This window comes from Bos grunniens, chromosome 28 (assembly GCF_055505025.1).
Source record: "Bos grunniens cultivar Pamir isolate PY7600 chromosome 28, Bosgru_T2T1.0, whole genome shotgun sequence".
Lineage (NCBI taxonomy): Eukaryota > Metazoa > Chordata > Mammalia > Artiodactyla > Bovidae > Bos > Bos grunniens.
In genome coordinates, this window is record NC_141192.1 from 6,706,446 (window position 1) to 6,731,626 (window position 25,181).

At 41.6% G+C, this 25,181-nt stretch overlaps 1 long non-coding RNA gene and 1 pseudogene across 1 annotated transcript; both read right to left on the minus strand.

Moving 5' to 3' along the window:
• Positions 1–717: 717 nt before the first annotated feature.
• LOC147342794 (uncharacterized) lies at positions 718–16,325 on the minus strand. The gene is made up of 2 exons (XR_015156578.1): positions 15,977–16,325; positions 718–1,243 (listed from the first exon to the last, which is right to left on the minus strand). It is a non-coding gene; the product is annotated as an uncharacterized LOC147342794 (long non-coding RNA).
• Positions 3,901–7,652, minus strand: LOC147342795 (small ribosomal subunit protein uS12 pseudogene; annotated as a pseudogene).
• Positions 16,326–25,181: the final 8,856 nt, after the last annotated feature.

Below are 25,181 nucleotides of genomic sequence, written 5' to 3' on the forward strand. Positions count from 1 at the left end.
ACCTCACCCTTCATGGATGAAGCTGAAGCTCCTGTTGCCACCCCGGTGCAGACCTGTGACACTTTCATTTCATTTCTAATCTCTGCACTCAGTGTCATGTCTGGACATGCCAGCTTTGGGTGTTCTCTTCCCCAGTCGGGGAGAACCAGTGTCTTTTCTTACAGCTCTTTCATTTGACTCAGTTTTAGATGATTGGATACCTCCTCTCCTTAGTAACTTGGAGAATTTTCTGGTGACTGGCCAGGAAACAATAGATGTAATACTGATTGGCCACACTCAAGACTGTTGCTCCACACTGTCCCTATATAGAGTTCCTGAGCAGTGGAGACTGCTGTCAAGATGACCCTCTTGCCCAGAGGGCACATTTCCCAAAAGGCCACCGGGAGGAGGACGAGGAAAAGTGGAGGGGGATGTGTCAGGCCCCGCCCACTCCAGAAGGAAACCAGCAGTCCAGCCGCCCGCGTGGGCGGCCTGGAAGACCACGGACAAGAGCAAGCCTTGCAGCTGCCAAAGCTTTCAGAGGTACAACTATTGTGAGTTTGCCTGAAAGGAAACATGAAAATGCACAAAAGTCCAGTTCACCAAGTCTTCAGAAACCACCAGCGATTTCTACTCATATTGCAGCTCTACCCTCAAATTTCCATTAATTTTTTTTCCCCAACTGAAGCCAAGGAGAGTGTTCCGGCCATTGTCACTGAAGAACAAGCTCACAGACAATGGCTTAAAGTATCTTCTGTTACATGGATCACTTAAAGGACATAAAACATTAACTGTAGGGAATGAAACGAGGAAAGTGTGCACAGGGGCGGGGGAGGGCAGAGAAGTAACTAACCATTGCTGACCACTTTCTCTCCAGACCTCTCATTATCTAAGTAGATGCACCGAGTGTCGCTTGTACAGTTCCCCTAGATCTCAGTGGTTATTCATAAGATCGTTCTCCAGGTACTGCGTGTGTCTGGCTCTGGTCTCCAGCACCAAGCATTGCCAAGCTCCCAGTTACACATGTATTCCCCTGGTTACCCTTCTCTGCTCCTTCCAGCTTGCTAACAACTGCAGCCCCATGATTTTTACTGGATGGCTCCTAAGGGACTCCTCACACTTCTCTTCCCAAGTATACTTCTCTTTATTCAATGTGCTCTGCCCAACATCATGGCTCCAGCACTTCATTTAAGTGTCTGAGTTTATTTTATCTCATCTCTAATACTTCATTTTCATTTCTTCCAGAGTTTCTCAGAATTCTTACCTGTAAGAAAAGGAGGTTTTTTTTACCTTTTGAATTAATTAAGCCCCTGGGTAAGGAAACATTCTCAAAAGACCTAATATTATTTGATTAAACTCTTAGAAAGATAGCATTAATATACATCTTCAATTTTTTTTTTTAAGTAGAAGAAATTTCTTAGTAACTAATAAATTAGTTTCCATTATTGTTGACATAATCACAGGCTACCTCCACCTCATATCTTTAAGTGTGTGTGTGCACATACATATATTATGACATTTGCAGTTGTTCAGTCGCTCAATCCTGTCAGACTCTTTGCGACCACATGGACTGCAGCACACCAGGCTTCCCTGTCCTTCTCCATCTCCCAGAGTTTGCTCAAACTCATATCCACTGAGTTGGTGATGCCATCCAACCAATTCATCCTCTGTCACCCCCTTCTCCTCCTGCCTTCAATCTTTCCCAGCATCAGGGTCTTTTCCAATAAGTCAGCTCTTCACATCAGGGGCCCAAAGTATTGGAGTTTCAGCATCAGTCCTTCTAATGAATATTCAGGGTTGATTTCCTTTAGGATGGACTGGTTGGATCTCCTTGCAGTCCAAAGGACTCTCAAGAGTCTTCTCCAACACCACAGTTCAAAAGCATCAATTCTTTGGCTCTCAGCCTTCTATCTGGTCCAGCTCTCACATCCATACATGACTACTGGAAAAACCATAGCTTTAGGCGGACCTTTGTCGGCAAAGTAATGTCTCTGCTTTTAATATGCTATCTAAGTTTGTCATAGCTTTTCTTCTAAGGAAAGTGTCTTTTAATTTCATGGCCACAGTCACCATCTGCAGTGACTTTGGAGCCCAAGAAAATAAAGTCTTTCACTGTTTCCATTGTTTCCCCATCTATTTGCCATGAAGTGATGGGACTAGATGCCGTGATCTTAGTTTTTCAAATGTTGAGTTTTAAGCCAGATATATTATGACACATATCAGCTTAATTGAGATATAATCCACATTGCATAATATCAGTCCCTTTAAAGTGTACTATTCACTGGGTTTTAGTATATTCACAGAGTTGTGAGACCATTACTACTAATATTAGAATACTTTCATTATCCCCAAAAAGAAACCCAACACTCATTAGCAGTCACTCTTCTGAATATTCATGCAAATATAATCATACAATATATGATCTTTGGTGGTGGTTTAGTCACTAAGTCCGACTCTTGTGACCTCATGGGCTGTAGCCTGCCAGGCTCCTCTGTCCATGGGATTTTCCAGGCAAGGATACTGAAGTGGATTGCCATTTCCTTCTCCAGGGCATCTTCCCAACCCAGGAATCGAACCCAGGTCTCCTGCATTGCAGGCAGATTCTTTATCAAATGAGCTATGAGGGAAGCCATATGATCTTTAGTGACCATATTCCATTGCTTAGAATACTGTTTTCAAAGTCCATCTATCAATAGTTGTAGCATGTATCCATATTTCATTCTTTTTTTATTGTGAATAATTACTCTGTTTTAATGGCTATACTACATTTTGTTTACCCATTCACTAATTGATGGACATTAGGTTGTTTCTGCTTTTTTGGACATTATGCATAAGGCTGTTATGAACATTCATGTACAAGGGTTTGTGCAGACACGTTTTCATTGCTTTTGAGTATATTCAGTTGGCTCTCCATATCCATGGGTTCTGTGTCTGTGAACCCATGGATCCAGAAAACAAACTGTTTAGTTCCAGAAAGCTTCTAAGGGCAGAACTTGAATTTGCAGTGCACCAACACACAACGAAGCAACTTTCACTCTCAGCAACTATTTAAACGACACTGACATCATATTCGGTATTACAAGTAATCTAGAGATGATGAAGAGTGTACAGGAAGATGTGCATAGGTAATACGCAAATACAGTTTTATAAAAACGACTTGAATGTCCAAGAAGTTTGGTATCAGCAGGGTTCTGGAACTGATCCCTCATGAATACGGAGGGACAACTGTACATAGAACAATTATATATAGGAACTTGTGGGGTCATATGGTATCTTCCGGAGAAGGCAATGGCACCCCACTCCAGTACTCTTACCTGGAAAATCCCATGGATGGAGGAGCCCGGTAGGCTGCAGTCCATGGGGTCGCAAAGAGTCAGACATGACTGAGTGCCTTCCCTTTCACTTTTCACTTTCTTGCATTGGAGAAGGAAATGGCAACCCACTCCAGTGTTCTTGCCTGGAGAATCCCAGGGATGGGGGAGCCTGGTGGGCTGCCGTCTATGGGGTCACACAGAGTCAGACATGACTGAAGTGACTTAGCAGCAGCATGGTATCTTCATGTTTAACTTCTTGAGAAATTTTCAGTGTTTTCCAAAATGACTTACCATTTTACATCCTCACCAGGAGTATATGAGGGTTCCAAATTTCTCCATATCCTCATGAATACTTGTTATTACTGTTCCTCTTGATTACAGCCATTCCAATAAGTGTGAAGTAGCATTTCATTTTGTTTTTGATGTGTATTCCCATAATTAATGTGTTTATTGGTCATCTGCATATTTTCTTTGGAGAAATATCTATTAAAATATTTTGCCCATTTTTAATTGGGTAGTCTTTTAATTATTATTATTTTTTTGGCACATGAAAATTTATTACTATCACACTTTCACCATCAAAACTTATAATCTTGGGAAAAAAAACTTATGGTCTTAGATTTTCCTTCCTGCCTTTGTACAAAGCTGAAAGAGAGACACTGGCTACTTTGACAATCTTAAAGCAGACTCCAGGAATGCCACTAACAGCATGACCTTTTTACCAAACCTAGCAACCAAAACTTCACATTTTCCTCAATAAAATTTAAACAACCATCACTGGGTACAAAGGCTGTGATGTTTTTGCCATTCTTGATTAGCTGAACCCTGACACACCACCTAATGACAGAATTTGGTTGTTTGGCTCCAAACTCCACATTTTTTAGTGCAGCTCCTTTTACATGAGAAGTGACTTCACAAGGGTTGGCCTTTACAGCTTTGCCCAAATGGGCTTTCTTGTGCTGTTTATCACGCTCTGGTCTCATCGGTGACTACAGAGCCTCCTGGCAGTACAAAGATCAAGACACCTGTCCAAACTGCTGGCACCACTATCTTTGAATTATTAAGTTGTACAAGAGCTTCCCACACGGCACTAGTGGTAAAGAACATGCCTGCCGATGCAGGAGGTATAAGAGATGTGGGTTCAATCCCTGGATCGGGAAGATCCCCTGGAGGAGAGCATGGCAACCCACTCCAGTATTCTTGCCTGGAGAATCCCATGGACAGAGGAGCCTGGCTGGCTACAGTCCATGGGGTCGCAGAGTCAGACACGACTAAAGCAACTTAGCACACACACATGCCATAATTACTTATATATTCTGAATACAAGACCCTTATCAGATATATGATTTGCATGTGCTTTCTCCTATTCTGTGGACTGCCTTTTCACTTTCTGGATAATGTGCTTTGAAGCCTAACAGTTTTTAATTTTGATGAAGTCCAATTTATCTGTTTTTCTTTTGTTGCTTGAGCCCTATATCTAATAAACCACTGCCTAACCCACGTTCATGTAGATTTAGCCCTATGTTTTAATCTAAGAGTTGTGCAATTTCTTTTACATTTAGGTCTGTGATCTAATTTAAATGTATATGGTGTGAGGTAGGGGGTTCAACTTCATTCTTTTGCATGTGGCTATCTAGTTTTCCCAGAAATATTTATTGAAAAGACTATTCTTGCCCCTACTGAATTGTTTAAAAAATACCTCCCTTAGAGAGTTCTTAAATGGAATCAATGATATAATTTGTCTTGTCAGGTATAAAGCGGGTACTTGAAAAATGTTAGCTCATATTATTAGTTGCCAGGCTCCGTGACGAAAATACATAAGTAAACAGGATGATCTGCTTTTAAAGAGTTCTCAGTCTAGTAGAAAAGACAGATATGGACACAGATAAACTGCAAAACATAACATGATCCATGACAGAGGTTTATAGGTGAAAACTGCTGTAGGAACATCGGAAACTAGATCTTGGCAAAGTCAAGGAAGATATCACAGAAAGACAGTCCAGCTGGAGAGGTCATGCTATGCAGAGTCACAGAGCCATGGAATAACAGCAGTGTTTTAGGAAAAGGAAAGATGTACAGTGTGGTTCCAGTTTTAGATCTAAAGAGAAGGATAGTGAAAGATGAGGATGAAGGGGGAAGTAAAGGACAGTATATGGAGGATCTTGTGACAAGTTAGAACATAACTCTGTTTGCAATGAATAGCTTTCAAGAGAGAACCATGATCAGTATTGTGTTTGAGGAAGACAGCTTGGAACTCTGGCAGCCATGTGAAAGGTCCACGGAGGAGAACTTAGTATAGGGAAGGGGAAAGAAAGAAGGGAAGTGCTCCCATGTTTGGGTGAGTCCTCTACTAAGGTGGAAGAGAAATGCTGGGAAGTGACATCTCAGCCCTCAGTCTCTCTTCTTCCAGAATCCTCAGCCACTAGGGCTCCAAGTGAGATGCTATTCTTTTGCATAGGTCCCTGCTAGCCTTGGGGAGAAAGGCAATAGTGAAAAATTACTTACTGAGCACCTTCTACATCTTAAGTACTCACTCTCAGAGGCTTCACTTGGCTTATAAGGAAAAGAATCCAGCTGAGCTAACCCTGGCAAAGTGGAGAATCAGTGCAAAACTTGAGGTAAAGCTCACAGAATTAAAGAGGAGAAGAGGCACCCTGGACAGAGTACCAATATTATAAACTTTGACAATTAAATTAATAAAAGGATAGAAAATCAGCACTGGAACACCACAGTAACAGCTACTCACAAGCAAGACCCACTGATGCATGCTGAGAATTAGTGGGCCAGTTTTTTAGGAGAAACAAAGATATTTGCCCAGCCTCAAAGCATCTCCACCAATCATTGCTATGGTGATTTTAGCATATGTCCAGAAATTCTTTGGTACTCCTCTCTCCTGGGTGTGAGCTGGATATACTGAGTCAATTTCAAAGAACAGGCTATGAAAGGGCAAAAATAATAATAATAATAATAATAACTTTACAGTAGAGAAAACTGACAGATATCACTTTAACCCAGCAGCCAAGGTTAAGGAACCAGTAATAAGTTGAATTGCTGTCATGTGCCCCTGATGTGATATGACAGAAAGGGCACTGCCTCCTTCATCCTCTATTATTCATAACCCCAGACCATTCATGAGAAAATATCAGGCAAACCCAGGTTCAGGAACATTCTATAAAATACTGACCAGGGACTTGCCTGGTGGTCCAGTGGTTAACGATCTGCCTTTCAATGCAGGGGAAGTGGATTCGAATGCTGGTCAGGGAGCTAAGATCCCACATGCCTCTGTGCAGCTCAAGCCCATGCACCGGCACCACTGAAGCCTGTGAGCCACAACCAGAAAGAAGCCTGTGCACCCCGTGGGGGCCCACATGCTGCAACTGAGACACGACCCAGCCAAAAATAAAAAATAAGTAATTTTTTAAAGCTACCATTAAAATACTTGACCAGTACTGCTTAAAAGTGTCTCCTAAGAAGACAAATTTCTCCAAAGAAGACATACAGATGGCTAATAAACACATGAGAAGATGCTCAGCATAGTTCATTATTGGAGAAATACAGATCAAAACCACAATGAGGTATCATCTCACACTGGTCCAAGTGGTCCTCATCAAAGGGTCTGCAAACGATAAATGCTGGGGAAGGTGTGGAGAAGAGGGAGCCCTCTTGCAGTATCGGCAGGAATGCAAACTGGAACAGCCACTATGGAGAACAGTGTGGAAATTCCTTTAAAAACTGGGAATAGAACTGCCACGTGATCCAGCAATCCCCACTGCTGAGCATACACCCTGAGGGAACCAGAACTGAAAGAGACACATACCCCAGTGTTCACTGCAGCACTGTTTACAATGGCCAGGACATGGGGGTAACCTGGATGTCCACCGGCAGATGAATGGGTAAGGAAGCCGTGGTACAATATATGCAATGGAATATTACTCAGCTGTAAAAGGAATGCATTTGAGTCAGTTCTAATGAGGTGGATGAAAGTGGAGCCTATTATACAGAGTGAAGTAAGTCAGAAAGAGAAACCCAAATACTGTATATTAATGCATATATATGGAATTTAGAAAGACAATAGCAACAATCCTACACACAGGGCAGCAAGACACACAGAAGTAAAGAACAGACTTTTGGGCTCTGTGGGAGGAGAGGGCGGGACGATATGAGTGAATAGCTTTGAAACCTGTGTATTACCATACGTAAAATAGATGACCAGTGTGAATTCAATGCACAAAGCAAGGCACCCAAAGCCAGTGCTCTATGACAACCCAGAGGGGTAGGGTGGGAAGGGAGGCGGCGGGGGGGGGGGGGGGGTGGTATTTCAGTATGGGGGGGACACGTGTATACCTGTGGTTGATTCATGTCGAAGTATAGCAAAAACTATCACAATATTATAAAGTAATTATCTCCCATTAAAATAGATTAATCAATTTTTTAAAGTGTTAAGGCCATGTAAATCAAGGAAAGACTGAAAATAGTTACAAATCAGAGGAGACTAAGGAGACAGGACAACTAAGTGCAAAGTGATCTCTTGTACTGGATCCCAGAAGAGGAAAAGGACAAAAGTGGAAAAACTGGGGAGATCCAAAGGAAGCCTGGACATTAGGTAACAGAGTGACCAACCATCCTGGTTTGCCAGGACTGAAGGGATCTCTTAGGCATGGGACTTCCAGTTTTAAAATTCAGGATAGCCCTGGTTTGTCTGGAACTGGGGGCTTCCTGGTGCAGGAGGCTTTCAGTGCTAAAACCAGGTCAGTCTCAGAAAAACCTGGATGAGTGGGTTACCAAGTTCATGTCTTACTTTTGACTAAAGTATATCCTGGTGATGTGAACTGTGACATTAGCGGTAGCTGATGAAGGGCATACAAGAACACTGTACCACCCTTCCAGTTCTTTGGGAAATCTAAAATTATTTCCAGGTAAAAAGGTTAAAACAAAACAAAACAAAAACTGAACTAATCAAAATACCAAACAGGAGGAGGGGCTTCCTTGGCAGTCCAGCAGTTAAGACTCTGGGCTTCCAATGCAGGAGGCACAGGTTTGACCCCTGATTGGGGAACTAAGATCCCACTAGCAAAGAGATGCAGCTAAAAAAAAAAAAAATCTTTTAAATAGTGGAGAGGAGGCAGGAGGTAAGAGGAAGTATAAATACACTAATAGCCTGTGGTTTTATGGCAAAAAAAAAAGTTGATGGATACAGTCAAGGCTCAGGAGGGAGTCAGAGATGGAAAAGTCTGGAACGAGATTCCCCTATCCATCCAGGCTCCACAGACAGGTCCCCTTTCTCTCTCAGCCCTTCATCCCCTAGAAGCCCAACCTCAGCTTTCTTTCTCCCCAGCTTTCTCTTCCTCAGCACATGGCCATCTCAGCTCTTCATGAGGCCAACACCAGTAAGCACTACGGAAGCAGAGTCTCTGAGTTACTATTGCAAATTCCATGATGAACAAATCTGGGTCTTGTGTCCACCACTGACTCACTCAGTTACAGGCAGGGGTAGAGGGGACATAGCCCACCACCCATCAGCACATGTGAGAAGGTGGGCAACAGGCAAGCAAAGGGGTCCCCAGATCACTAGTGCTTCTGGTGGTGTGAAGTGACAAAAAATCCAAATAACACTGAAGAATAAATACTATCATTGAGCACCTTAGTGTTGCCTCTAGATAAATAAACAAAGCTGTTTTGTTTAAAAAAGAAATAGTGTCCATATTCATTCTGGATCAAGCAAAGACCAAAGGCTGTCACGGTCCCTGCCAGGGTCACGTAGAGACAGACTCACTGTTACCCTTCTCCTCTCCAGCCTGAGCTACCTTCTCTCTGCTCCCAGCTGGCATAAGAGGGGTAGCCTGCTCCTTCCTTTTTTTATTCTCCTTGTTACTTCTCTCCAAGTCTTTTCTTGTGATATAAATTCTGTCCCTTGTCTCACTTGGGTTTGCCCCTTTGAAACTTAAAAGCCCTTTTGGGGAAACAAATAGTTGAAATTTGACTATTTCCTGCTCTTTTTATTCCTATTTATCTTACCCATCCTGAAGACCAGATGAGGGTCTTACCTGACCAGAGGTGAGGATCAGGACATGTGTACAGAGAAACGCCAGGAAAAAGCAGTAAAAGCATAAATTATTATTGTACACATCCAATGTATACTTGAAAAAAAGTGTAATTATGAGAATAACCTGCAATGACCTATCAGTTTTAAGTGTGTTTAGAGGTGGTTCCATCTTGGAGAGAAAAAAATATATCATGTAACCCCAAATTACTTGCCTCAAAAGATATAAGACCTTTGCCTCTTTTCCTTAATTTTATTCTTTTCTTTCACAACCAAACTCACCATCAACTATTTCAAGTCCAGTGAGTATCTGATTCAGGCAAGAGATTTATTACTTTTAGCACATCTAACGATTTCCATCTTGGAGTCTATTGTTTTAAATTTATGAAACCTACACTTCTTATCTGCACTTTCATTTTTTCCCATCTTCCCCTCATTTTTATAAAAGAGGGACAAAACACTGAAGGAGCTACATAAAGGTACACTGCTGTGTAGACAAAAAGGTACGCTGTGGCCAAAACTGGACTGGTGGCCAGGGGGCACAGCCGCCAGCACCAGCTGAAAGGATCATGTGTCAGCTGAGCTGACGGGTGGACGTGTAAGTTCAACAATGCAAGTTTTCCTCCCTTTCTTAAGTGTTGTATTAGAAATGTTTAAATGTTTAGTGAAAACTTACATGAGGTCACTGTAAAAAGATGAACAATAGAGATGTATGAAAAAAAGTTAATTTACTCCCCCACGTCCAATGTTAATTGCTCTGTGTATATCTTTACACATATTTCTCTACACAAATGGAAATATATAAAAACATATGCAGGCAAATGTTACTTTATGCTTTGTTGTATTATTTTGCATCTCAATGGATTCATATTATGGACATTATCTTGCAATCTATTTATTCAATAGTACACAAGAGACCACCTTATAGACCCCTGCATAGAGATCTAGTTAATATTACTTTATGCATAATAGTTCATATCATGAATTTATCAAAATTTATTTAACCACTACCCAAGAGGAAACTTCAGATTAGTTCTAGCTTTCTGACACCAAATTTTCTTTTACATTACAGAAAAAAAATTGGCCTATTATTTCTGTAAAAGAAAGATGGCCGAAATTGGATTCATTTACTAAGTCAAGAGATTTGTGTGTTGGGGCTTTCCTGGGGGTCCAGTGGTTAAGAATCCACCTTGCAATGCAAGGGACGCCGGTTCAGTCGCTGGTCCTGGAAGATTTCACATGCCTGGGGGCAGCTAAGCCCGTGGGCCACAACTACTACACCCAGCCTCTAGAGCCCATGCTCTGCAACAGGAAAAGCTGCTGCAGTGAGGCCCATGCACCGCAGCTGGAGAGTAGCCCTCGCTCTCTGCAACTAGAGAAAGCTCTTGAGAAACAACACAGATCCAACACAGTCAAAAATAATCTGAAAAATGCATAAATATATATAAGAAAACCAGGAGGGACTATGAGTTCCAGGTAAAGAGTGTGTGATTAGTTGCTCAGTCATGTCTGACTCATTGCGACCCCATGGACTGTAGCCCTCCAGGCTCCTCTGTCCATGGAATTCTCCAGGCAAGAATACTGGAGTGGGTTGCCATTCCCTTCTTCAGGGGATCTTCCTAACCCAGGGGTTGAACCCAGGTCTCCTGCATTACACGCTGATTCTTTACCATCTGAGCCACCAGGGAAGGCCATAGATAAAGAGGGAAGATCTTTTTAAAAGGAAAATTTGTATGTTATTTATATTATTAGATATCACCATATTACTTTCCCCAAAGTTACAGAAATTCAGCTCCCACCAGCAATGTTTAAAAGTACTTATTTCTCACTATTAGGGTGTATTATCAATTGCTTTAACATTTGCCAATTTGATGAGTGAAGAATGGTATCTTATTTCTGTTTGCATTTACTTGCTTCATTAGTAAGATTAAGCATCTCTCCAAATGTTAATTGGCTATTTCTGTGAATTATCTCTTCATATTCTCTGCCTATTTTCCTGTTGAGTTATTTGTCTTTTTCTCACTGTATTAGTTTTCTATTGCTGCCATAACAAATTACCACAAACTTGGTAGCTTAAACAACACAAACTTATCTTCCAGTTATAAACGTCAGAAGTGAGAAACGGACCTCACTGGGCTAAAATCAAGTTGCTGGCTAGATTATGTTACTATCTAAAGGTTCTAGGGGAGAATTTGTTTCTTTTCTTCCTTCACCTTCTAGAGGAAACCCACATTTCTTGGCTTATGGCCCCTTCACCCATCTTAAAACCAACAGTAGCTATTTAAGTCCTTCTGACTCTGTCATCTTTCTGGTTCCCTGCAGCCAGGACAGATTCTTCCCTTTTAATGATGCACTGGATTGAGCCCTTCTAGATGGTCCAGGCATAGCTTTTCATCTCGAGGTCCATTAAAGACATCTGCAAAGTCCTTCTATCACATAAAACAAACTGTTTTACATTTGAATAGGTTTGAGGGATTAGGTGTGGGTATCTTTACGGGCCATGATTCTTCCTACTAAAAAGGTATGGAAGTATTTTTTTGAAAAGGATTTCCACCCATTGCCAGCACAAATGTGGCACACATTCTTTAATCCTACTATTTGTTTACATTGTTTATGACTCTGCTCTCTTCAGACTTGGAAATAACTTTCTGCTTCATGCAACCTACGGTTTTGTAATTACTGTGAGGTAAGCAGGAGAAGACTTCTTGACAGTCCCTTGAACTGCAAGGAGATCCAACCAGTCCATTCTGAAGGAGATCAGCCCTGGGATTTCTTTGGAGGGAATGATGCTAAAGCTGAAACCAGTACTTTGGCCACCTCATGTGAAGAGTTGACTCATTGGAAAAGACTCGGATGCTGGGAGGGATTGGGGGCAGGAGGAGAAGGGGACGACAGAGGATGAGATGGCTGGATGGCATCACTGACTCAATGGCATCACTCGGAGTCTGAGTGAACTCCAGGAGTTGATGATGGACAGGGAGGCCTGGCGTGCTGCGATTCATGGGGTTGCAAAGAGTCAGACACGACTGAGCGACTGAACTGAACTGAAGCAGGAGTCTCCTGCAGTGTTCCCAGTGAAAGGATAAACAGCTTGAGAAAAAGAATTACACTCTCACCAGATTTCTCATGATAAAGATAGGATGATTGGGTTGGACCCTGAGAATGGGGTCATTTGGGGAGACATGGATGAAACCCAAAACCTCAAATTCCCAGATCCTTTTGAGTCATCGTTTGCCTGGCATCAAGAGGATTAATTGCAAAAGGAGACTCAGTCTTAAGATCCACACCCCTACCACCGCTACCACTCCTTCTTGCCTGAAGACCCACTTCCAGGATAAGATCACAGCATGACTCAGAGCCCATATACGGCACAAAATGGAGCTCTGCTGGCTGCAAGCTCATAATTACAAAGTGAAAGTGAAGTCACTCAGTCGTGTCTGACTCTTTGCGACCCCATGGACTGTAGCCTATCAGGCTCCTCTGTCCATGGGATTTTCCAGGCAAGAGCACTGGAGTGCATTGCCATTTCCTTCTCCAGGGGATCTTCCCGATCCAGGAATCGAGCCCGGATCTTCCGCATTTCAGGCAGACGCTTTACCGTCTGAGCCACCAGGGAAGCACAAAGGGAGAGATTATTCTTCCAGAGACACTAGGAGCTGAGATTGCCACATGGCAATTTTGAGCTTCACATGCCATTAAACCAGTAAGCAACAAGGGGGCCTAACTACACAGACTGCGTTACATGATCCTGATGATCAAGCGGAAATAAGACTGCTGCTTCCCACTGGAGACAAGGAGGACAATGTCTGAAACAGTGGTAGGATATATTCAAAGTGCTAACCGACAACTAAGAGTGTTACACCAGCAAAAGAATTCTTTATGTCCTTCAAAATAAAGACAAAATACAGACATTTTTTCACGAAAGATACCCGCATTACACAAAACACTAGTTATTTAAGCAGAAGAGAAATAATTCTAAATGGAAGCATGGACTTCCAAGAAAAGACAAAAAGAATTAGGAAGGGTATACATACAGCCAGACTGAAAGATGGGTAGATCTAAATGACTGTATGAAACAACAGTAATAATGACGTCATGCACTGCCGGAAGCAGGAGCTCCGCCCATGGCAAAGGTCATGAGGAAGGAGGCTCCGCAAACGCAAAGGCAGGATCGAGCCTCAGGAATCTCCCTGGAAATTCTCGAGCATCTACCCCCAAAACCAGAGTCTGCCTACTTTCTGCTTTGTGCTGTCACCTACACCTCTGACTTTACGGAGGGGGCTGTCCCCCACTACGTCTCTCTGAAAAAAGAGTTAGCTTACAGCTCCAGTTAATAAAGTTCCTGGGTGTGATAGTGTTTCAACCTACAAACTCCTTTGGAAGTCCTCTAGCCTGCCTGAATAGGTTTTTCTGGCCACATGTGATTGCTCAGAGCCTCCCAACTGTGAGAGGCATGAGATGTTCTGAACTGTCTAAATACAGATTCCTTTGAGCAGTTAAAAGATTGATTAGAAATTGTATTGGTGAAGGGATTTTCACTTGTTGGGCCAATGTTTGCTGCTAAGTCTCCATATCCCTTACCTGCTGTGTCCCTGGCAGTGTATTGATTAATATAATTGGTGTAAGTAGTAGCTTTAATGTTTGTAACCTTGGACCCTTGAGTTAATTCTTTTACTTATTATAGCCCACCACACCTTTGCTCTGTAGGAATGCAACTTTATCTAATGCTTTTGGAGGGTGGTGCTTGACTAATCACTTTTAGAGAAAAATAAGTTTTCTGAAGAAAGGGTCTTAAAATGTTAACAGGCCTCCGGGCCAGAAGATGATGCAAATCACCTAAACTTTTGCATATGATAAGTTTGCAGGAAGAAAGCCCGGCTTACTGCATGACTCTACCCCTTCCCCCATTATCCTCTATGCATAACTTAAGGTATAAAAACTACTTTGGAAAATAAAGTGCGGGCCTTGTTCACCGGAACTTGGTCTCCCCATGTCGTTCTTTCTCTCATCTTCTGGCTGAATTATTCAGCCTCTTTTCTCCACTAAACTTTCTCACTGAGCTATCCTTATTCTATTACTCTTTATATCCTTAATTAACATTTAATTAAGCAATTGTTTCCTGATCCTCGCTGACGCGGTCCCCGCTTCAAATTCCCTGAATCCACCAGGGCTGGACCCTGGCAATGCACGGTTTAAAATTTTACACAATTAAGATACATGAGGTAAGCAGTACAAAAGGCAACAAATACATCAAGTTAAAGTATCTCAAACTCTTTGAATTACTGAGATGTGAAGGATAATTTATTAGAGCTTAAAAAATCAAGGACACTTACTGTAAAATCTAAGGTAACCATTTAAAAAACAGTAAAGGAATATAAAAGCCATCAAACTTATAGAGAAGGGGATAAAAACTACTTGATGAATCTATAAGAAAGCAAGAAAACATAGGGAAAGGAACACAGAACTGCCAGAATCAATAGAAGAAAAAAAAAAAAATCAGGATGACAGATTTAAACCCAAACATATCAAGAAATACATTAAAAATAAATAAGTTAAATATTCCAATTAAAAGGTAAAGGTTATCATAGGGATTAAAAATAAATTACTATATGCTTCTTATAAGAGACATACCCCAAATATATGGATATAGAAAGGATGAAAGTAAAAAACTAGAAAAGGTACCAAATAATATCAGAAAGCTGACAGCTGTGGTAATATCAGACAAAATAAACTTTAGGGACAACATATTACAAATGGGAATGTGGGATATTTCATAATGATAAAAGAGTGAACAACAGTAAAATTGGAAAAAAATCTAAAATTATATGTACCTAATTGATGCTTTTGAACTGTGGTGTTGGAGAAGACTCTTGAGAGTCCCTTGGACTGCAAGGAGATCCAACCAGTCTATTCTGAAGGAGATCAGCCCCGGGATTTCTTTGGAAGGAATGATGCTAAAGCTGAAACTCCAGTACTCTGGCCACCTCATGCCAAGAGTTGACTCATTGGAAAAGACTCTGATGCTGGGAGGAATTGGGGGCAGGAGGAGAAGGGAACGACAGAGGATGAGATGGCTGGATGGCATCACTGACTCGATGGCATCATTCGGAGTCTGAGTGAACTCCGGGAGTTGGTGATGGACAGGGAGGCCTGGCGTGCTGCGATTCATGGGGTTGCAAAGAGTCAGACACGACTGAGCGACTGAACTGAACTGAATAGCATAGATTCAAAATTCATAACACCAGGAATTGACAAATATAAAAGGAAAAAAAGTAAATGAATCCACAATTTTAGCGTGAAAATTTTTCATATACACCTTTTTATAACTGAAAAGGTAAGTAGACAAAACTCCAGATAGAGTATTTAAACTTATTTAAGACATTTTAGCTAATTGACATAGATACAACACTATATCTCAAACTGCAACATATACAATTATTTTCAAAGGGCACACAGAAAATTTACCAGTACCAACCATATATTGTTCATAAACCAAATATCAACACATGTAAAGAGATTAAACTTTCAGAGTATAACCTTTAACTATAATGGAAGTAAACTAGAAATGAGTAACAAAGTAACTCAAATATTTAGAAATTAAGCCGTATACTTCTAAATAGTACATAGTGAAAGAAAAACTTACAATGGAAATTAGAAAATATCTGGAGCTGAATGGAGAAGGCAATGGCACCCCACTCCAGTACTCTTGCCTGGAAAATCCCATGGATGCAGGAGCCTGGTAGGCTGTAGTCCATGAGGTCCCAAAGAGTCGGACACGACTGAGCGACTTCACTTTCACTTTTCACTCTCATGCATTGGAGAAGGAAATGGCAACCCACTCCAGTGTTCTTGCCTGGAGAATCCCAGGGACGGGGGAGCCTGGTGGGCTGCAGTCCATGGGGTCGTGAAGAGTCGGACACGACTGAAGTGATTTAGCAGCAGCAGCAGGCAGTGACTCGTGGCATGTCAAAATGTATGGAATTCAGTTAAAACTATAAATAGAAGAAAGTGTTTATCATTAAATGTACTCATGAGAAAGGATGAAATGCCAAAAGATAAGGATCTAAAACATCCATCTTAAGTCAGCAAAAGAGCAGCAAATCAAGCTCAGAGTCAGAGAAGATAATAAAGAACAGAAATTAATAAAAGAGGAAACAAATGTAGAACAGAGGAAAATCAAGAGAGCCAAAGTTCTAAAGTAAAGTTTGCTCCTGGAAAGCTTTAATAAAATTTATAAATCCCTAGGAAGACTAAGTATGGGGTGGATGGGCACAAGAATCAATATCAAGAATGAAAAAACTGATATGACTTCATACCTGCCAGGCATGAAAAAGAAATAAGTGAAAATAATAAGCAACCTTTAACCAATATATTTAAATGTTAGATGAAAAGGATAAATATATAAGAAAATACTCCCAAAATAGGAAATATAAAGTGTTCTATGGCATTTTAAAGAAATTAAATCCATAACAAAAATATTTCCTCAAACAAAACTTCAGGCCCAGACAGCTGCACTGGTGAATTATTCAAAATATTTAAAGAAGAAATAATGTCAGACACACCTAAACTCTTCCAGAAACAACCAAATAGAAAATGCTTCCCCATGTGCTCTATGTAGCAAGCACAACTTTTGATTCCAAAATCTGACAGTGATTACAAGAAAAGAAAATCAAAAGTTAATCTCTGTTATAAACACAGAATCAAAAATCATACAAATCTAGTGACATAAAAATAATAATATGCCACAATGAAGATGTTTTTGTTCTGCTGACAGGAATTTACTACTAGAGAATCAATGAATTTAATTTACTACATAAACAATACAGCAGAAAACTCACATGATCATTTTAATAAAGAAATCATTTGATAAATTCAACACCCACTCATGATTTTTTAAAAATCTTAGCAAATTGGGACTAAAATGAAATTTTCATAATCTATTAATTTACAGGTACACAAAAATCTACAAACAACATTACTTGTAACCATGAAATTCTAAACACTTTCCCCCTGAAGTTGGAAATGAGACAAGAATTCTTGTTGTCACAGCATCTACTTAACATTATGCTAGAGATACTACAGTGCAATATGCCATAACCAAAAATGAAATATTTAAAATTTGGAAAAGAAAATATCAGATCAGATCAGATCAGTCGCTCAGTCATGTCCGACTCTTTGCGACCCCATGAATCACAGCACGCCAGGCCTCCCTGTCCATCACCAACTCCCGGAGTTCACTCAGACTCACGTCCATCGAGTCAGCGATGCCATCCAGCCATCTCATCCTCTGTCGTCCCCTTCTCCTCTTGCCCCCAATCCCTCCCAGCATCAGAGTATTCTCCAATGAGTCAACTCTTCCCATGAGGTGGCCAAAGGACTGGACTTTCAGCTTCAGCATCATTCCTTCCAAAGAAATCCCAGGGCTGATCTCCTTCAGAATGGACTGATTGGATCTCCTTGCAGTCCAAGGGACTCTCAAGAGTCTTCTCCAACACCACAGTTCAAAAGCACCAATTCTTCAGTCGGTGCTCAGCCCTCTTCACAGTCCAACTCTCACATCCATACATGACCACAGCAAAAACCATAGCCTTGACTAGACGAACCTTTGTTGGCAAAATAATGTCTCTGGTTTTGAATATGCTATCTAGGTTGGTCATAACTTTCCTTTCAAGGAGTAAGCGTCTTTTAATTTCATGGCTGTAATCACCATCTGCAGTGATTTTGGAGCCCAGAAAAATAAAGTCTGACACTGTTTCCACTGTTTCCCCATGTATTTCCCATGAAGTGATGGGACCGGATGCCATGATCTTCGTTTTCTGAATGTTCAGCTTTAAGCCAACTTTTTCACTCTCCACTTTCACTTTCATCAATAGGCTTTTTAGTTCCTCTTCACTTTCTGCCATAAGGGTGGTGTCATCTGCATATCTGAGGTGATTGATATTTCTCCCGGCAATCTTGATTCCAGCTTGTGTTTCTTCCAGTTCAGCGTTTCTCATGATGTACTCTGCATATAAGTTAAATAAACAGGGTGACAATATACAGCCTTGACATACTCCTTTTCCTATTTGGAACCAGTCTGTTGTTCCATGTCCAGTTCTAACGGTTGCTTCCTGACCTGCATACAAATTTCTCAAGAGGCAGGTCAGGTGGTCTGGTATTCCCATCTCTTTCAGAATTTCCCACAGTTTATTGTGATCCACACAGTCAAAGGCTTTGGCATAGTCAATAAAGCAGAAATAGATGTTTTTCTGGAACTCTCTTGCTTTTTTGATGATCCAGCGGATGTTGGCAATTTGATTTCTGGTTCCTCTGCCTTTTCTAAAACCAGCTTGAACATTAGGAAGTTCACAGTTCACATATTGCTGAAGCCTGGCTTGGAGAATTTTGAGCATTACTTTACTAGCATGTGAGATGAGTGCAATTGTGTGGTAGTTTGAGCATTCTTTGGCATTGCCTTTCTTTGGGATTGGAATGAAAACTGACCTCTTCCAGTCCTGTGGCCACTGCTGAGGTTCCCAAATTTGCTGGCATATTGAGTGCAGCACTTTCACAGCATCATCTTTCAGGATTTGGAATAGCTCAACTGGGATTCCATCACCTCCACTAGCTTTGTTTGTAGTGATGTTTTCTAAGGCCCACTTGACTTCACATTCCAGGATGTCTGGCTCTAGGTGAGTGATCACACCATCGTGATTATCTGGGTCGTGAAGATCTTTTTTGTACAGTTCTTCTGTGTATTCTTGCCATCTCTTCTTAATATCTTCTGCTTCTATTCGGTCCATACCATTTCTGTCCTTTATCGAGCTCATCTTTGCATAAAATATTCCTTTGGTATCTCTGATTTTCTTGAAGAGATCCCTAGTCTTTCCCATTCTGTTGTTTTCCTCTATTTCTTTGCATTGATCACTGAAGAAGGCTTTCTTATCTCTTCTTGCTATTCTTTGGAACTCTGCATTCAGATGTGTATATCTTTCCTTTTCTCCTTTGCTTTTCGCGTCTCTTCTTTTCGCAGCTATTTGTAAGGCCTTCCCAGACAGCCATTTTGCTTTTTTGCATTTCTTTTCCATGGGGATGGTCTTGATCCCTGTCTCCTGTACAATGTCACGGACCTCAGTCCATAGTTCATCAGGCACTCCATCTATCAGATCTAGGCCCTTAAATCTATTTCTCACTTCCACTGTATAATCATAAGGGATTTGATTTAGGTCATACCTGAATGGTCTAGTGGTTTTCCATACTTTCTTCAATTTAAGTCTGAATTTGGCAATAAGGAGTTCATGGTCTGAGCCACAGTCAGCTCCTGGTCTTGCTTTTGCTGACTGTATAGAGCTTCTCCATCTTTGCTGGAAAGAATATAATCAACCTGATTTTGGTGTTGACCATCTGGTGATGTCCATGTATAGAGTCTTATCTTGTGTTGTTGGAACAAGGTGTGTGTTATGACCAGTGCATTTTCTTGGCAAAACTCTGTTAGTCTTTGCCCTGCTTCATTCCGTATTCCAAGACCAAATTTGCCTGTTACTCCAGGTGTTTCTTGACTTCCTACTTTTGCATTCCAGTCCCCTATAATGAAAAGGACATCTTTTTTGGGTGTTAGTTCTAAAAGGTCTTGTAGTTCTTCATAGAACCGTTCAACTTCAGCTTCTTCAGCGTTACAGGTTGGGGCATAGACTTGGATTACTGTGATATTGAAAATATAAGGGTCATAAATTAACATATAGACTGCATTAAAGACAGTATGAGAGAAAATACACAAAAATCTATAGACAAACTTCTAGGATTAATATATTTAGCAAAGTCAGTGGTACAAACTCAACCCACAAAAAGTAATTGTAGCTTTATAATAAAGTCCAATGAACAAGTAGAAAATGAAACTTTAAAATACTCCAATTATAGTATGGTAAGAAAAATAAATAAATGTGAGAATAAATTTAACAAAGAAGGTACAATAATTCTAGTTTCTGCAGAAAACTACAAAATACTGTGAGAAATTGAAGATCACTTAAATAAAGGAGGGATACACCTCATCATGAACTCCTATCAAAATTCCAGCATGGAAGTTGACAAGACAATTTTAAAATTTATACAGAAATACGAAGGGCCAAGAAAAACGAAGAATCTCTTGAAGAACCAGATGGAATAGTAGGAGCTACTGATTATAAAGATTTAGAAAGCCAAAATAATTAAGTCAGTAATTAAACAATGAAACAGAATATGAGTCCAGAAACAGTCAATCCAATCCTTATAATCCCTCGTTTACAACAAAGGTAAAAACAATGGCCCTTTAATCAATCTGGCATTAGGTTAATCTGATAAACAGAGAAGGAGGGAGGACAAGAAGGCAGAGGAGTGGGCTGACGTGGAGCACATCTCTCTCCATGGATACATCAGCAATTTGATAAACATTTGGGAAAAAAGTGGAATCTGGACCTCTATGTCATCAACAAAAATTAAACATGTGGATTGTACATATAAATAAAAACATAAAGCAATAAAACGTATAGAAGATAATATGGGGAAATATCTTCATTATCTTGGAATAAAGAATCACGTTTAAACAGTACCCAGAGGACACCAGCTTTAAAGGAAGTAACTGCTAGGTTGAACCTGATTAAAACTGAGAATTCTCGGAATTTGCTGGTAATCAGTATTTGGCACCCCCACTGGGGGTGGAGGGTTGAAGGGGCCTAGGTTCAATCCCTTGGAGAAGGCAATGGCACCCCACTCCAGTACTCTTGCCTGGAAAATCCCATGGACAGAGGAGCCTGGTGGGCTGCAGCCCATGGGGTCACTAAGAGTCAGACGCGACTGAGCAACTTCACTTTCACTTTTCATTTTCATGCATTGGAGAAGGAAATGGCAACCCACTCCAGTGTTCTTGCCTGGAGAATCCCAGGGATGGCGGAGCCTTGTGGGCTGCCATCTATGGGGTCGCACAGAGTCGCACACGACTGACACAACTTGGCAGCAGCAGCAGCAGGATCAATCCCTAGTCAGGAACTAAGATCCCACAACCCACCTTGTGGCATAGCCAAAAAAGAAACACAAAAAGAACCACAAACAAACCAACGAATGAAAACCCTCTTATTTCCAAAAGATACTATTCCAAGAATCAAAAACAAGTCAGAGGATGCAAGAACTTCTGCAATATACACATGTAAGTAACAAAAGACCTGAATCCAGAATATACAAAGATTTACTACAAGTAAAGAAGGGAATGGCAATCCACTCCAGTGTTCTTGCCTGGAGAATTCCATGGACAGAGAAGCCTGGCAGGCTACAGTCTGTGAGGTCACAAAGAGTCGGGCACGACTGAGTGACTAACACACACACAAACAAAAATAAGACACTGCAATAGAAAAATAGGAAAGACTCTTGAGCAGGCACAGAAAAGTAGAAAAATGCCCAATAGATATATGAAAATGTACTCAATTCCAATAGTCATCACAAAATTGTACACTAAAACCACAATGAGGACCCTGGAGGTACAATGGATAAGAATCCACCTGCCAATGCAGAGGTCATGGGTTCAATCCCCAGTCTGGGAAGATTCCACTTGCTGCAAAGCAATTAAGCCCCTGCACCACAACAGCTAAACCCAAGCTCTAGAGCCCGCAAGCCACAACTGCTGAGTCCATATGCTGCAGCTACTGAAGCCTGTACCCCGAGAGTCCGTGCTCTGCAACAAGAGCAGCCACCACGATGGGAAACCCATGCAAGGAAGAGTAGCCCCCACTTGCCGCCCCTAGAGAAAGCCCTCATACAACAGAGACTCAGCACAACCGAAAATAAATAAACAAAATTTAAAAATAAAACCACAATTAAACATGATTTCACACCCACCAGAATGGCTAAACTTAAAAGTATGAGTAATACCGAGAACTGTCAAATATAGCAATCGGAACCTCATACTTGTTTAAATAAATAATGATTCAACAGCTCTACACAATGGAATACTACCCAGTTTTTTAAAAAGAATGAAGTATGTATATGTGCTGACATAGAAAGAATTTCAATTCATGTACTTAAATGAAAAGAGTAAATAGAACAGTATATTATCTCACATGTATTTTAAAAATAAAGGCTATAACATGCATATATGTTTACATATAATTACATATGAGCCTTCCCCGGGGGCTCAGCAGTCAAGAATCCACCTGCAATGCAGGAGTCGAGGACACACAGGCTCAATCCTTGGGTTGGGAAGATCCCCTAGAGAAGGAAATGGCAACTCATTCCAGTATTCTTGCCTGGAGAATCCCATGAATAGAGGAGCCTGGCAAGCTACAGTCCATAAGGTTGCAAAGAGTCATACACAACTGAAGCAACTTAGCACACTGATAATTATATAAACTTTTTTGAGTCAAGGGCATAGATCTGCAACCAGACAGAGCTCGTTGTAAAGCCACTCCCTGACTCTTGTTAGTTCTGTGATCTTATGTACAAGTGCTTAGCATGGGTCTAGGACATAGTAAATGCTCAATATATTCAGGGGCTTCCCTGGTGGCTCAGACGGTAAAGAATCTGCCTGCAATGCAGGAGACTTGGGTTCAATCCCTGGGTCAGGGAGATCCCCTGGAGAAGGGAATGGCAACCCACTCCAGTATTCTTGCATGGAAAATGCCATGGACAGAAGGGCCTGGTGGGTTACGGTCCATAGCGCTGCAAAGAGTCGGACATGACTGAGAACATATTCAGCTAATATTATTTCTTTTTGACTGTTATGAGCACGTGATGGTTTTTTTTTTTTTTTTTACACTTGATAAGTGAGCCTACATTCAGGGAACCTGGGGTCTCCACCTTAACCTGGTGTGCTGGGGCTGTCCCCAGGCCCCTGCCAATTCTGCTTTGCTCCTCACAGAAGGCCTGGGGCTGGAGGGCACCTCCCCAGAGCCCTGCCTATTGCCTTGGGCCCAGGTCACTTCTGAGCTTCTGCCTGTCCCGTTCTTAGCAGTGTCTGGGTCTGGCATCCTTCTAAGCATGCCCCAGAACTAAGAACCACTGCTGGCTTAATCCTCAATCCTACTGGCACCCAGAGGCACAGGCTGCTTGACCTGCTCCCCACCCCAGTTCCCCTGTCCCAGCCCCGGCTGAGATGCAGATGTGGACCAGGGGCCACCATCAGCCTCTTGTTCTCTATGGATGGATGACTGGCCTCTCTCAGTTGGCCATTCTCACTGATCCACTGAAAATCAGTTTGCCAAAGCCAGTCTGTAAGTGATTTAGTCATACATACTTGAGAATGAATTTTTGTTACTGTTTCATCATCGCTTGCTTGCAGCCACTGAACCACAGAGCAGCCCAGGTCAACTACGTGTATAGTTTCAACACTCAAAGGCAGAGCACTTTTTAAACAGAAGGTATTTCACTGGAAGCAGAGGGGCTTTCCCTTTAATTCCAGTTCCTAACTCCTTTATTTTTAAGGATCTTTGCCTCTGAGTCTTTTCCACATGTGCTTCTGGTTCTGACCACAAAACATCTACAGCTACCACTCCCAAACAGGGTGGAGGGTTTGACAGTTTTCAGTGAACTGATCATTCAGTGCTTTAATGATTCAGCAAACTTATTTTCAGCAAATTAACTTCTGGTGAATTGGCTTTTGGCAAATTAGCCATTCAATAAATTAGCTCTCATCAAATTGACCTAGTTCCATCGGCAATCTAAGTTCCCAAGTGATATTTTAGAGTAAAATGCCAACTGGTAGCAAAGAAAGAGTCACATTTTTTTTTTTTTTATTACAAAAGAACTAGGACTCACTGACACTTAATCAGTCTGCGGGCCCTTGTGCAAGTACACACACACACACGGACATGCAAATACACTCTTTAACAAAGCGTGCCATGCCGTTGCCACACACAGCAGCCAGAGTCTATCTGAACCAATCCAGCAGTCCTCAAGAGAAAGGAGGTGAAGAGGATGGAATAAGGCCATTTGGCATGCTGCCATCCATTTAAAAAAGGATTGTGGAAGCTTGAATACACTCAAGAGTTGGTTACTGAATAAGAGAATCAAGTTCAATGGTTTCACTCTAGACGACTGGGTCTGATGACTTCAACAGCCAATGTTCACTGAACACTTGAGAGCACAGGCTTCATCTTAAGTCATTCCATCAACTCTAGAAGATAAGCATCGTCAATTATTCCTGCAACACAGAGGAGAAAACCAAATAACAGAGGAGGGAAGTAACTGGCTCAGTGTCACATAGCTAATGAGTGGCGGAACCAGCATTTAAACCAAGCCACTGTGTTTCTCTGCTGGTTGTCAACCTGGGTCTCATCTCAGACGGAGCACTGGGAATGATGGCAATCAGGCCACAGTGCAACAGAATGGAACAAAGCCATAGCCCAGGAGTAGGACTTGGAGACCAGAAGGGAAAGTGGAGAGAGAGAAAGAGGAACTAAAATGTATTGAGTTCCTCCTCTGTGCTAGAAATTTGCCTGACATTTTTCTGCCAATGGTCTTGATACTGAGGCAATGTCCCTCTGGCAGTGAGAAGGAAAATGAGGTCCAGAGAAGTCAACTACACTTGTTCAGGGCTCACAGCTTTGAAGAGGTGGATCCAGGCTTAGCATTCAAATAGGTATGGCTGTAAAGAAACTGGACTCACACTGGGGCAAGCAGGCTGAGAAGGAAAGACAGAAAATGGGAAGATGATCTGCATCTGAGGCAGGTGAAACCTGGTTCCATCAGGAGGACCATCTCTTTTCCCAGAGGCAACATTTGAAGAAAACTCAAGACCAGGAAGCAATCACTCGGCTCTTGGAAGTGTTTCTGAATGAGGGGAAGGGCGCCCCAGAGGCAGCCTGTGCCTCCTGGAGGCCGCCAGGCACTTGCAACCCTTAGATAAG